Below are 14,120 nucleotides of genomic sequence, written 5' to 3' on the forward strand. Positions count from 1 at the left end.
GTGGTGGTCGTTCCCCAGAGGTAGTTTGGTCCCTTCAGGTGGTGGTCCAGATCCGTGGTGGCCGTTCCCCAGAGGTAGTTTGGTCCCTTCAGGTGGTGGTCCAGATCCGTGGTGGTCGTTCCCCAGAGGTAGTTTGGTCCCATCAGGTGGTGGTCCAGATCCGTGGTGGTCGTTCCCCAGAGGTAGTTTGGTCCCTTCAGGTGGTGGTCCAGATCCATGGTGGTCGTTCCCCAGAGGTAGTTTGGTCCCTTCAGGTGGTGGTCCGGATCCGTGGTGGTCGTTCCCCAGAGGTAGTTTGGTCCCTTCAGGTGGTGGTCTGGATCCGTGGTGGCTGTTCCCCAGAGGTAGTTTAGTCCCTTCAGGTGGTGGTCCAGATCCGTGGTGGTCGTTCCCCAGAGGTAGTTTGGTCCCTTCAGGTGGTGGTCCAGATCCATGGTGGCTGTTCCCCAGAGGTAGTTTGGTCCCTTCAGGTGGTGGTCCAGATCCGTGGTGGTCGTTCCCCAGAGGTAGTTTGGTCCCTTCAGGTGGTGGTCCAGATCCGTGGTGGTCGTTCCCCAGAGGTAGTTTGGTCCCTTCAGGTGGTGGTCCAGATCCGTGGTGGTCGTTCCCCAGAGGTAGTTTGGTCCCTTCAGGTGGTGGTCCAGATCCGTGGTGGTCGTTCCCCAGAGGGAGTTTGGTCCCTTCGTCTCCCTGTCGAAAGATATGTCCTCTCCCTTGGAGAAGCAAACGCTCTTTGTTTCTCTCCCCTCTGCCTGTTCCCTCCTCTCTTTTGTAGGGGGAAGAGAATAGCTCATTTGTACCGTCAGCTGTGCTTAACTGCATCTGATCACCTTGACTCACATGCCTGTCTGGCTACTGTCCGTGGGAGCAGCCTGCCCTCTGGTGGTCCTTCCACAGTAATCATATAGTTGATGATATTGTTATGTGTATTCATATAGTTGATGATATTGTTATGTGTATTCATATAGTTGATGATATTGTTATGTGTATTCATATAGTTGATGATATTGTTATGTGTATTCATATAGTTGATGATATTGTTATGTGTATTCATATAGTTGATGATATTGTATTGTGTATTCATATAGTTGATGATATTGTTATGTGTATTCATATAGTTGATATTGTTATTGTATAAATATAGTTGATGATATTGTTATGTGTATAAATATAGTTGATGATTTTGTTATGTGTATTCATATAGTTGATGATATTGTTGTGTGTATTCATATCGTTGATGATATTGATGTGTGTATGAAATACTTCAGGAAATAGTTGGAAGGACCCCGTGGAGAGGCCAGTACCAGGTTCATCTGACCACCCACTGTGGTAAAGGTTGCTGATAGAGATACCTGGACACACCTGTCGCACTGCAGTTCCTGATCCAGAAGAAGATGGGGTCTAACCAGGTCCGGTGGTGCAGTGTGGCCCTCCTCTGCGTTAGCACAGGAGTGCTAATAAGAACAGTAGGTTGTCCTACAGAGTGTGGGATAAGTCCCGAGCCAAAGGGGCCAATGCAGGCCCAGAGTAGTGGCCCACAAGTAAATGGTAATGACAGGAGAAGTCCTGAGCCAAAAGGACCAATGCAGGCCTGTAGTAGTGGCCCAGAACTAGATGGTCATGACAGAAGGAGTCCTGAGCCAAAGAGACCAATGCAGGCCTGTAGTAGTGGCCCAGAAGTAGATGGTAATGACATATGGAGTCTTGAGCCAAAGGGACCAATGCAGGCCTGTAGTAGTGGCCCAGAAGTAGATGGTCATGACAGAAGGAGTCCTGAGCCAAAAGGACCAATGCAGGCCTGTAGTAGTGGCCCAGAAGTAGATGGTAATGATATAATGAGTCCTGAGCATAAAGGACTAACACAGGCCTCTAGTAATGGCCCAGAAGTAGATGGTCATCGTAGAAGGACAGCCCTGCTGGGACCTCACAAACATGAGGACAATTTGTTCTTATCTAGAGCAGAAACGGTTGCCAACCTTCCCTCCAAAGAAAAGGACTGTTGGGTGTGTGGGATGGGTCCGGTTGAGGTAGGGGCAGGCTTGCCCCTTATGGGAGTCCCAATAGGGGTGAACTTTACTATAGCATTGGCAGGAAAAATACCTTTTTATACTATGACCAACAATGTTAAGGTATATAATCAACCCAATGTATCCTATTACTTGAGGCCTGGTAATGTCTCAATCCCGCCCATTTCAGTGGCTGGGGTGATGACTGCCCCTTGGTGTATTAGAGGATATGGAGATCACCATTTGGGTGAATTGAAATGTAATTGTACTATGAATCTTAATGGATCAAATGCTTGCAATTTAACAGTAATACAGGAGAATGGTCAGGCAGATAAGGAACCATTTAAAATGTGGGTTGACAAACATAGTACAACTCTGAGAGGAGCCCCAAATGGCACCTATTGGCTGTGTGGTAAGATGGCTTACTATAGCCTGCCCTCGAACTGGGGAGGTACTTGTACTGTTGGGTTTGTGGTGACAGCTATGAGAACCGTTCCAAATAATGAGAGGGATCTGATGGCTCTGTTTAGAGACTACAAACTTCCTGGAATGAGGAGAGATAACGTCACTCACGCTGATGTCACTCACGCTCAGATACCTGCCTCCAGGTTCTTTGGTGTGTTTTTCTCTGGGTATGGAGTTGTATGTGCCCTAGACCAAATCCATGACATCTCTGGACACATAGAGAACATTGGCAATGCTAGTAGAAATGCCCTGGAACAATTGAATGGGGAACTAAAAAAATTGCTTAAGCTAGCTCTGCACAACAGAGAGACTCTTGATTATCTTCTGGCAGGTCAAGGGGGCACTTGTGGAATCATTGGGGATGACTGTTGTATTTTTGTTCTCCCAGATCACTCTTCTAATGTGACTGATCTTGCAGAATACATTGCCACTGCGGCTTAGAAAAATCCCCCAAAACCAGAGTGGATGCTTGCAACTTGGTTGGAATCCCTGTTTGGAAGTTGGGTTGCAGCGGTGGCTGGGCTGCAGCGTGTGTTTTATGCTTGGTTTGCATGATTATTATTAACTATATATTATTATGTTTTATGCTTGGTTTGCCTGATTATTATTAACTATATATTATTATGTTTTATGCTTGGTTTGCCTGATTATTATTAACTATATATTATTATGTTTTATGCTTGGTTTGCCTGATTATTATTAACTATATATTATTATGTTTTATGCTTGGGTTGCATGATTATTATTAACTATATATTATTATGTTTTATGCTTGGGTTGCATGATTATTATTAACTATATATTATTATGTTTTATGCTTGGTTTGCCTGATTATTATTAACTATATATTATTATGTTTTATGCTTGGTTTAACTGATTATTATTAACTATATATTATTATGTTTTATGCTTGGGTTGCATGATTATTATTAACTATATATTATTATGTTTTATGCTTGGTTTGCCTGATTATTATTAACTATATATTATTATGTTTTATGCTTGGTTTAACTGATTATTATTAACTATATATTATTGTGTTTTATGCTTGGTTTGCCTGATTATTATTAACTATATATTATTATGTTTTATGCTTGGTTTGCCTGATTATTATTAACTATATATTATTGTGTTTTATGCTTGGTTTGCCTGATTATTATTAACTATATATTATTATGTTTTATGATTGGTTTGCATGATTATTATTAACTATATATTATTATGTTTTATGCTTGGTTTGCATGATTATCATTAACTGTCGGGCTGTATCACCGCCTGGTACGGCAACTGCTCCGCCCACAACCGTAAGGCTCTCCAGAGGGTGGTGAAGTCTGCACAACGCATCACCAGGGGCAAACTACCTGTCCTCCAGGACACCTACACCACTCCAGGACACCTACACCACCTCCAGGACACCTACACCACAGGAAGGCCATAAAGATCATCAAGGACAACAACGACCCGAGCCACTGCCTGTTCACCCCGCTATCATCCAGAAGGCGAGGTCAGTACAGGTACATCAAAGCAGGGACCGAGAGACTGAAAAACAGCTTCTATCTCAAGGCCATCAGACTGTTAAACAGCCACCACTAACATTGAGTGGCTGCTGCCAACACACTGACTCAACTACAGCCACTTTAATAATGGGAATTGATGGGAATTGATGTAAAATATATCACTAGCCACTTTAAACAATGCACTTTAATATAATGTTTACATACCCTTCATTACTCATCTCATATGTATACGTATATACTGTACTCTATATCATCTACTGCATCTTTATGTAAACATGTATCACTAGCCACTTTAACTATGCCACTTTGTTTATATACTCATCTCATATGTATATACTGTGCTCGATACCATCTACTGCATCTTGCCTATGCCGCTCTGTACCATCACTCATTCATATATCTTTATGTACATATTCTTTATCCCTTTACACTTGTGTGTATAAGGTAGTAGTTTTGGAATTGTTAGTTAGATTACTCGTTGGTTATTACTGCATTGTCGGAACTAGAAGCACAAGCATTTTGCTCCACTCACATTAATATCTGCTAACCATGTGTATGTGACAAATAAATTTGATTTGATTTGATATTGTCCTGCCAATAGCCCTGCTAACAGGCAAGTCTATTGGTCTGCTAATAGACAATTATATTGCTCTGCTAATAGCCCTGCTAATAGGCACGTCTATTGGTCTGCTTATAGACAATGCTATTGTTCTGCTAATAGCCCTGCTAATAGGCATGTCTATTGGTCTGCTTATAGACAATGCTATTGTTCTGCTAATAGCCCTGCTAATAGGCACGTCTATTGGTCTGCTTATAGACAATTATATTGTTCTGCTAATAGCCCTGCTAATAGGCAAGTCTATTGTTCTGCTAATAGACAATTTGATTGTTCTGCTAACAGCTCTGCTAATAGACAATTATATTGTTCTGCCAATAGCCCTGCTAATAGACACATCTAGTGTTATGCTAACGATCCTGCAAATAGACAGGTCTATTGTTATGCTAATAACCATGCTAATAGACAAGTCCATTGTTCTGCTAACAGCCCTGCTAATAGACAAGTCTATTGTTCTGCTAAAAGCCCTGCTAATAGACAAGTCCATTGTTCTGCTAACAGCCCTGCTAATAGACAAGTCTATTGTTCTGCTAATAGCCCTGCTAATATACAAGTCTATTGATCTGCTAATAGACAAGTCTATTGTTCTGCTAATAGACAAGTCCATTGTTCTACTAACAGTCCTGCTAATAGCCAAGTCTATTGTTCTGCTAATAGTCATAATGGAACTGTACTAGTATTTTCCAGTAAGCAACTTTACCTTCATTAGACAACCTTGTTCCAATATTTCTGTAATTCAGTGATATTGATTCCCATAGTAATTAATTATGTATCCATAACGAAATATACAGCTGCATTTTGAAAGAATATTTGTATCATTATCTTATTAAGGAAAGCATAAAGATGCTGATGAAGAAATACAGTACAGCTTTATAGGACATTTTGCGGTTGCATGAGGTCACCCACACGCCCTTTAAACATCAGGATAATGTAGCATTTCAAGCATTTTGAAGATAGAATCCGCCTCCATTTGGTTACTTGGCTGCAGTCTGACAAGTAAACACAGCCTGCAGTACATACTGTAGAAACACAGCCTGCAGTACATACTGTAGTAAACACAGCCTACAGTACATACTGTAGAAACACAGCCTACAGTACATACTGTAGTAAACACAGCCTACAGTACATACTGTAGTAAACACAGCCTACAGTACATACTGTAGTAAACACAGCCTACAGTACATACTGTAGTAAACACAGTATACAGTACATACTGTAGTAAACACAGTCTACAGTACATACTGTAGTAAACACAGTCTACAGTACATACTGTAGTACAGTACATACTGTAGTAAACACAGCCTACAGTACATATTGTACATACTGTAGTAAACACAGTACCTACAGTACAGTACATACTGTAGTAAAACATAGTCATACAGCACATACTGTAGTAAACACAGTCTAGTAAACACACAGTACATACTGTAGTAAACACAGTACCTACAAGTACATACTGTAGTAAACACAGCCTACAGTACATACTTGTAGCAAACACAGTAAACACCTACAGTACATACTGTAGTAAACATAGTCTACAGTACATACTGTAGTAAACACAGTCTACAGTACATACTGTAGTAAACACAGCCTACAGTACATAGTACATGCTGTAGTAAACACAGCCTACAGTACATACTGTAGTAAAACAGCCTACAGTACATACTGTAGTAAACACAGCCTACAGTACATACTGTAGTAAAAACACAGTACATACTGTAGTGTACATACAGTACATACTATAGTAAAAACACAGCCTACAGTACATACATACTAGTAAACACAGCCTACAGTACATACTGTAAACACAGCCTACAGTACATAGTAAACACAGCCTACAGTACATACTGTAGAAACAGCCTGCAGTACATACATACTGTAGTAAACACAGCCTACAGTACATACTGTAGAAACAGCCTGCAGTACATACTGTAGTAAACACAGCCTACAGTACATACTGTAGTAAACACAGCCTACAGTACATACTGTAGTAAACACAGCCTACAGTACATACTTTAGTAAACACAGCCTACAGTACATACTGTAGTAAACACAGCCTACAGTACATACTGTAGTAAACACGGCCTGCAGTACATACTATAGTGAACACAGCCTACAGTACATACTGTAGTGAGCACAGCCTACAGTACATACTGTAGTGAGCACAGCCTACAGTACATACTGTATAAACATGCCAGTACCGCCTGGCTCTGGACCAACGCATCAGCTGTCTCCTGTATTTCCAATGAGAATTTTCAAGCCGTCAATTCACTGATGAATGAAGATTATGAGCGATCAGCAAAGTCCATCTGTAATCTGCTGGCATAATGGCACATCAACATCACTCTAATCACAGTCAGAAGACAGTAGAAGAAACAGGAGTGGACTCATGGAAAGGCTCAGTAAGACATGTTACATATATGTATATATATATATATATATATATATATATAAACTGGAGTGGACTTACTCCCAATCCAAAGGTTGCATGTTCAATTGTAGTGCTAGAAAGTTTTTTGAAGTATTTTTTAAAGCTTTTCCAAACCTTAATGCTAATCATAACCATTCGTAAATAATGCCTAAACGTACATTAAGTTTTAGTTTCACGTTTGCCGGGTTTGTCTGACAGCTAAAATATGGCAACACCTGGTGTTATTAAAACATGATGGTGTAATTCTGCTACTGCAGTTACACAACCTGGTGTTATTAAAACATCAAGCCATGATATGATTCTGTTACTGCAGAAACACCAAAGGGTGTTATTAAAACATCAAGCCATGGGGTAATTCTGCTACTGTAGTGGAAACCGGTCGAGTCCAAATGGACCCCAGGAAGGTAGGGGCGGTAGCGGATTGGCCCACCCCCAAATCCGTTAAGGAAGTTCAGCGTTTCCTGGGCTTCACAAACTTTTACCGCAAGTTCATCAAGAACTTCAGCTTGGTGGCAGCCCCTCTCTCAGCTTTAACCAAGGGTGGCAATGCAAGGTTTTTGTGGGGAAGAGAAGCTGAGACGGCCTTCCAAGGACTCAAGCAGCGCGTTCTCTCTGCTCCCATCCTGATACTACCGACTACGGATGAACCATTTGTGGTGGAGGTAGACGCATCAGAGGTTGGTGTTGGAGCTGTCCTGTCTCAGAGGGGTGAAGACAAGAAGCTTCATCCGTGCGCTTTCTTCTCACACCGGCTTACCCCGACTGAGAGGAACTACGATGTGGGGGATCGTGAACTCCTAGCGGTTAAGATGGCATTGAAGGAATGGAGACACTGGCTCGAGGGGGCTTCTCACCCGTTTCAAGTGCTTACGGACCACAAAAATCTGGAGTATATCCAGCAGGCGAAGCGGTTGAACTCTAGACAAGCTAGATGGTCTCTTTTCTTCAATCGATTCCAGTTTATCCTCACCTATCGGCCCGGGTCGAAGAATCTCAAACCGGATGCCCTGTCCCGAGTCTACGCTTCTGCCATTCGAGATGACACGGACATGCCTGTCCTTCCTGCTGCTAAGATTGTGGCTCCGATCTCGTGGCAAGTTGAGGATACCGTGAGACGTGCTCAAGCTAGCGAACCGGACCCGAAAGGAGGTCCTGCCAATCGGTTGTTTGTCCCCAAGGCAGTGAGGACTCAGGTCCTTCTGTGGGGGCACTCCTCTCGCCTCACCTGTCATCCGGGCGTAGGTCGCACCTTGGAGTTCATCCAGCGTAAGTTCTGGTGGCCTACCATAAGAGAAGACGTTGCCACTTTCGTCAATGCCTGTCCCGTGTGCTGCCAGGGCAAATCTTCTCACCTCCGCCCTCAAGGACTCCTTCACCCTTTACCTGTTCCCCACAGACCCTGGTCCCATATCTCATTGGACTTTATTACTGGACTTCCTCCATCCCATGGCAATACTACTATCCTAGTCATAATCGACAGGTTTTCAAAGGCGGCCAGGTTCGTCCCTCTGACTAAGTTACCTTCTGCCAAGGAAACGGCTGAGTTGGTAATTAATCATGTGTTCCGAGTCTTCGGCATTCCTCAAGATATGGTTTCTGACAGAGGTCCCCAGTTCGCCTCAAGGTTTTGGAAGGCCTTCTGCCAACTCATGGGGGCTTCTGCCAGTCTATCTTCAGGGTACCATCCGGAGTCCAACGGCCAAACAGAGAGGATGAATCAAGAGCTGGAAACCACCCTCCGATGTATGACTCGTGACAACCCGTCCACATGGTCATCCTTTATTGTTTGGGCCGAATACGCGCACAACACCTTGCGCTCCTCCTCCACTGGTATGTCCCCGCACGAGTGTCAGTTTGGCTATGCTCCTCCATTGTTCCCGGACCAGGAGGCAGAAGTCAGAGTGCCTTCAGCCTTGAAGTTCGTCAGACGCTGTCGGCTTATGTGGAGGAAGACCCGTCTTAATCTTATGCGTTCCTCACAGAGGTACCAACAACAAGCCAACAGACGTCGCCGTCCCGGGCCTACCCTGCGCCCCGGCCAGAGAGTCTGGCTCTCCACAAGAGACTTACCTCTACGGGTGGAGTCTCGCAAGCTGTCCCAAAAATACATCGGTCCCTTCAAGGTTGCCAGGAGAGTTAACCCAGTTTCTTATCGCCTACACTTACCCAGATCCCTTAAGATTAATCCCACATTTCACATTTCATTGTTAAAACCTGTTGTTTTTTCTCCCCTTGTCCCGGCAGACAGACCTCCCCTCCGCCTCGTGTCATTGGAGGCCAGCCGGCTTATACCGTCCATCGGATACTGGATTCCCGCCGGGTGCAGCGGTCCTGGCAGTATCTGGTGGACTGGGAAGGCTACGGTCCCGAGGAGCGCTCCTGGGTTCCTGCCAAAGACATCCTGGACCCTGACCTCATTCGTCAGTTCAGGGCCCTCCACCCTGAGAGAGCTGGTAGGAACGTCAGGAGCCGTTCCTAGGGGGGGGATTCTGTCAGGATTTGGCCAGGGTTGTTCCGGGTTTTGGTCACTAGATGCCCCCATTGTGCTTTTTGACCTTATGTTTTTTCCCTTGTTCCCATTATTATTTGCACCTGTGCCTCGTTTACCCTGATTGTATTTAAACCCTTAGTTTCCCTCAGTTCTGTGCTCTGTGTTTGTATGTTAGCACCCAGCCCTAGTGTTCTGTGTATTCTTGTCGATTCCGGTGGATGCTCTTGTGGAATTCTGTTTTCGTTTTTGAGTATCTCTTGAGGCTTTTTTGTGCTATTCCTACCACCTTTTGGATTTGCCATTTTTGTATTGAAGGACTTCTCCTTTTTACTTTATTAAATACACCGTCTTAAGTACTGCTGTGTCTGCCTCATCTTCTGGGTTCTGCTGACTATTCGTGGCTCAGTTGGTTAAGTGACTGTTTCTCACTCCGGAGACCCAGGTTCGTAACCGGGTCCTGACAATATATACATACTGTTAAACCAGCTATAATGTTACCATACCCTACATTACTAATCTATATGTATATACTGGTAAACCAGCTATAATGTTACCATACCCTACATTACTAATCTATATGTATATACTGTTGAACCAGCTATAATGTTACCATACCCTACATTACTAATCTATATGTATATACTGTTAAACCAGCTATAATATTACTATACCCTACATTACTAACCTCTCTCTCTCTATATATATATATACTGTTAAACCAGCTATAATGTAACCCTGCATTACTCATCTCATATATGTATATACTATTAAACCAGCTATAATGTTACCATACCCTACATTACTCATCTCATATATATATACACTCTTAAACCAGCTATAATGTTACTATACCCTACATTACTAATCTATATGTATATACTGTTAAACCAGCTATAATGTTACCATACCCTACATTACTAATCTATATGTATATACTGTTAAACCAGCTATAATGTTACCATACCCTACATTACTAATCTATATGTATATATACTGTTAAACCAGCTATAATGTTACCATACCCTACATTACTAATCTATATGTATATACTGTTAAACCAGCTATAATGTTACTATACCCTACATTACTAATCTATATGTATATACTGTTAAACCAGCTATAATGTTTCCATACCCTACATTACTAATCTATATGTATATACTGTTAAACCAGCTATAATGTTACCATACCCTACATTACTAATCTATATGTATATACTGTTAAACCAGCTATAATGTTACCCTACATTACTAATCTATATGTATATATACTGTTAAACCAGCTATAATGTTACTATAACGGTTCTTGTGGGGAAAGAGAGGCGGACCAAAATGTAGCGTGGTTAGTTTTGTGCATCTTTAATAAAGATGAAAGTACGACAATCTACAAAACAAGAAACGTGCAAAAACCAAAACAGTCCTATCTGGTGCCACAAACACAAAGACAGGAACAATCACCCACAAAACCCAACACAAAACAGGCTACCTAAATATGGTTCCCAATCAGAGACAATGACTAACACCTGCCTCTGATTGAGAACCATATCAGGCCTGACATAGAAATGGACAAACCAGACACACAACATAGAATGCCCACCCATCTCACGCCCTGACCAACACTAAAACAAGGAAAACACACACGGACAATGGTCAGAACGTGACAGTACCCCCCCCCCCCCAAGGTGCGGACTCCGAACGCACAACCTAAACCTATAGGGGAGGGTCTGGGTGGGCATCTGTCCGTGGTGGCAGCTCTGGCGCTGGACGTGGACCCCACTCCATAATTGTCTTAGTCCCCCTCCTTAGCGTCCCTTGAGTGGCGACCCTCGCCGCTAACCTTGGACTAGGAACCCTAACAACGGGCCACACTGGACTGAGGGGCAGCTCGGGACTGAGGGGCAGCTCGGGACTGAGGGGCAGCTCGGGACTGAGGGGCAGCTCGGGACTGAGAAGAAGCTCGGGACTGAGAGGAAGCTCGGGACTGAGAGGAAGCTCAGGCAGGTTGATGAATCGAGCAGATCCTGGCTGGCTGGTGGTTCCGGCAGATCCTGGCTGGCTGGTGGTTCCGGCAGATCCTGGCTGGCTGGCGGTTCCGGCAGATCCTGGCTTGCTGGCGGTTCCGGCAGATCCTGGCTGGCTGGCGGTTCCGGCAGATCCTGGCTGACTGGCGGTTCCGGCAGATCCTGGCTGACTGGTGGTTCCGGCAGATCCTGGCTGACTGGCGGATCCGGCAGATCCTGGCTGACTGGCGGATCTGGAAGATCCTGGCTGAATGGCGGATCCGGCAGATCCTGGCTGACTGGCGGATCTGGAAGATCCTGGCTGAATGGCGGATCCGGCAGATCCTGGCTGACTGGCGGATCTGGAAGATCCTGGCTGAATGGCGGATCCTGGCTGACTGGCAGTTCTGGCAGATCCTGGCTGAATGGAAGATCTTGGCTGACTTGCAGTTCTGGCAGATCCTGGCTGAATGGCGGATCCTGGCTGAATGGCGGATCCTGGCTGACTGGCAGTTCTGGCAGATCCTGGCTGAATGGCGGATCCTGGCTGACAGGCAGTTCTGGCAGATCATGGCTGAATGGCGGAACCTGGCTGAATGGCGGATCCTGGCTGACTGGCAGTTCTGGCAGATCCTGGCTGAATGGCGGATCCTGGCTGACAGGCAGTTCTGGCGGATCCTGGCTGAATGGCGGATCCTGGCTGAATGGCGGATCCTGGCTGAATGGCGGATCTGGAAGATCCTGGCAGACTGGCGGTTCCTGGCTGACTGGCAGTTCTGGCAGATCCTGGCTGAATGGCGGATCTGGCGGCGCTGGGCAGACTGGCGACACTGGCGGCGCTGTGCAGACTGGCGGCACTGGTCAGACTGGCGGCGCTGGGCAGACTGGCGGCACTGGCGGCGCTGGGCAGACTGGCGGCGCTAGGCAGACAGGCGGCGCTGGGGAGACTGGCGGCACTGGCGGCGCTGGGCAGACTGGCGGCACTGGCGGCGCTGGGCAGACTGGCGGCGCTGGGCAGACTGGCAGCGCTGGGCAGACTGGCGGCGCTGGGCAGACTGGTGGCGCTGGGCAGACTGGCGGCACTGGGCAGACTGGCGGCGCTGGACCAAAATGTAGCGTGGTTAGTTTTGTGCATCTTTAATAAAGATGAAAGTACGACAATCTACAAAACAAGAAACGTGCAAAAACCAAAACAGTCCTACTGGTGCCACAAACACAAAGACAGGAACAATCACCCACAAAACCCAACACGAAACAGGCTACCTAAATATGGTTCCCAATCAGAGACAATTACTAACACCTGCCTCTGATTGAGAACCATATCAGGCCTAACATAGAAATGGACAAACAAGACACACAACATAGAATGCCCACCCAGCTCACGTCCTGACCAACACTAAAACAAGGAAAACACACACGGAAGATGGTCAGAACGTGACAGTTACCCTACATTACGCATCTCATATATATATATACTGTTAAACCAGCTATAATGTTACCATACCCTACATTACTAATCTATATATATATATATATACTGTTAAACCAGCTATAATGTTAGCCTACATTACTCATCTCATATATATATATATACTGTTAAACCAGCTATAATGTTACCATACCCTACATTACTAATCTATATATATATACTGTTAAACCAGCTATAATGTTACCATACCCTACATTACTAATCTATATGTATATACTGTTAAACCAGCTATAATGTTACTATACCCTACATTACTAATCTATATGTATATATATATACTGTTAAACCAGCTATAATGTTACCCTACATTACTCATCTCATTTGTATATACTGTTAAACCAGCTATACTGTTACTATACCCTACGTTACTAATCTATATATATATATATATATATATATATATAATGTTAAACCAGCTATAATGTTACCCTACATTACTCATCTCATAAATATATATATGCTGTTAAACCAGCTATGATGTTACCATACCCTACATTACTCATCTCATATGTATATACTGTTAAACCTGCTATAATGTTACCATACCCTACATTACTCATCTATATGTGTATACTGTTAAACCAGCTATAATGTTACCATACCCTACATTGCTCATCTCATATGTATATACTGTTAAACCAGCTATAATGTTACCATACCCTACATTAATCATCTCATATGTATATACTGTTAAACCAGCTATAATGTTACTATACCCTACATTACTCATCTCATATGTATATACTGTTAAACCAGCTATAATATTACCATATCCTACATTACTAATCTATATGTATATACTGTTAAACCAGCTATAATGCTTGCATACCCTACATTACTCATCTATATGTATATACTGTTAAACCAGCTATAATGTTACCATACCCTACATTACTCATCTCATATGTATATACTGTACTTCCAAGCATCTCAGTGGAACAAAGATGACTTCATTCCCCTTACAGAAGATGTAAAGAAACATCATACTCATCTCAGGGGTGTGGAAGATGAGCAGCTGTGAGAGAGCATCAGTGTGGAAGCATTTGCGAACATGTAAAGCACTAAAGAAGGTTCCGGAAAAGAGAATGGCCTTTTATGTAAAAGGT

The 14,120-nt window shown here is 43.8% G+C and overlaps 1 long non-coding RNA gene across 1 annotated transcript; it reads left to right on the plus strand.

Annotated features, from left to right (window-relative positions):
* The first annotated feature begins 2,829 nt into the window (after positions 1–2,829).
* LOC135531003 (uncharacterized) lies at positions 2,830–4,572 on the plus strand. The gene is made up of 2 exons (XR_010453933.1): positions 2,830–3,016; positions 3,781–4,572. It is a non-coding gene; the product is annotated as an uncharacterized LOC135531003 (long non-coding RNA).
* Positions 4,573–14,120: the final 9,548 nt, after the last annotated feature.

This window comes from Oncorhynchus masou, unplaced genomic scaffold (genome assembly GCF_036934945.1).
Source record: "Oncorhynchus masou masou isolate Uvic2021 unplaced genomic scaffold, UVic_Omas_1.1 unplaced_scaffold_1482, whole genome shotgun sequence".
Lineage (NCBI taxonomy): Eukaryota > Metazoa > Chordata > Actinopteri > Salmoniformes > Salmonidae > Oncorhynchus > Oncorhynchus masou.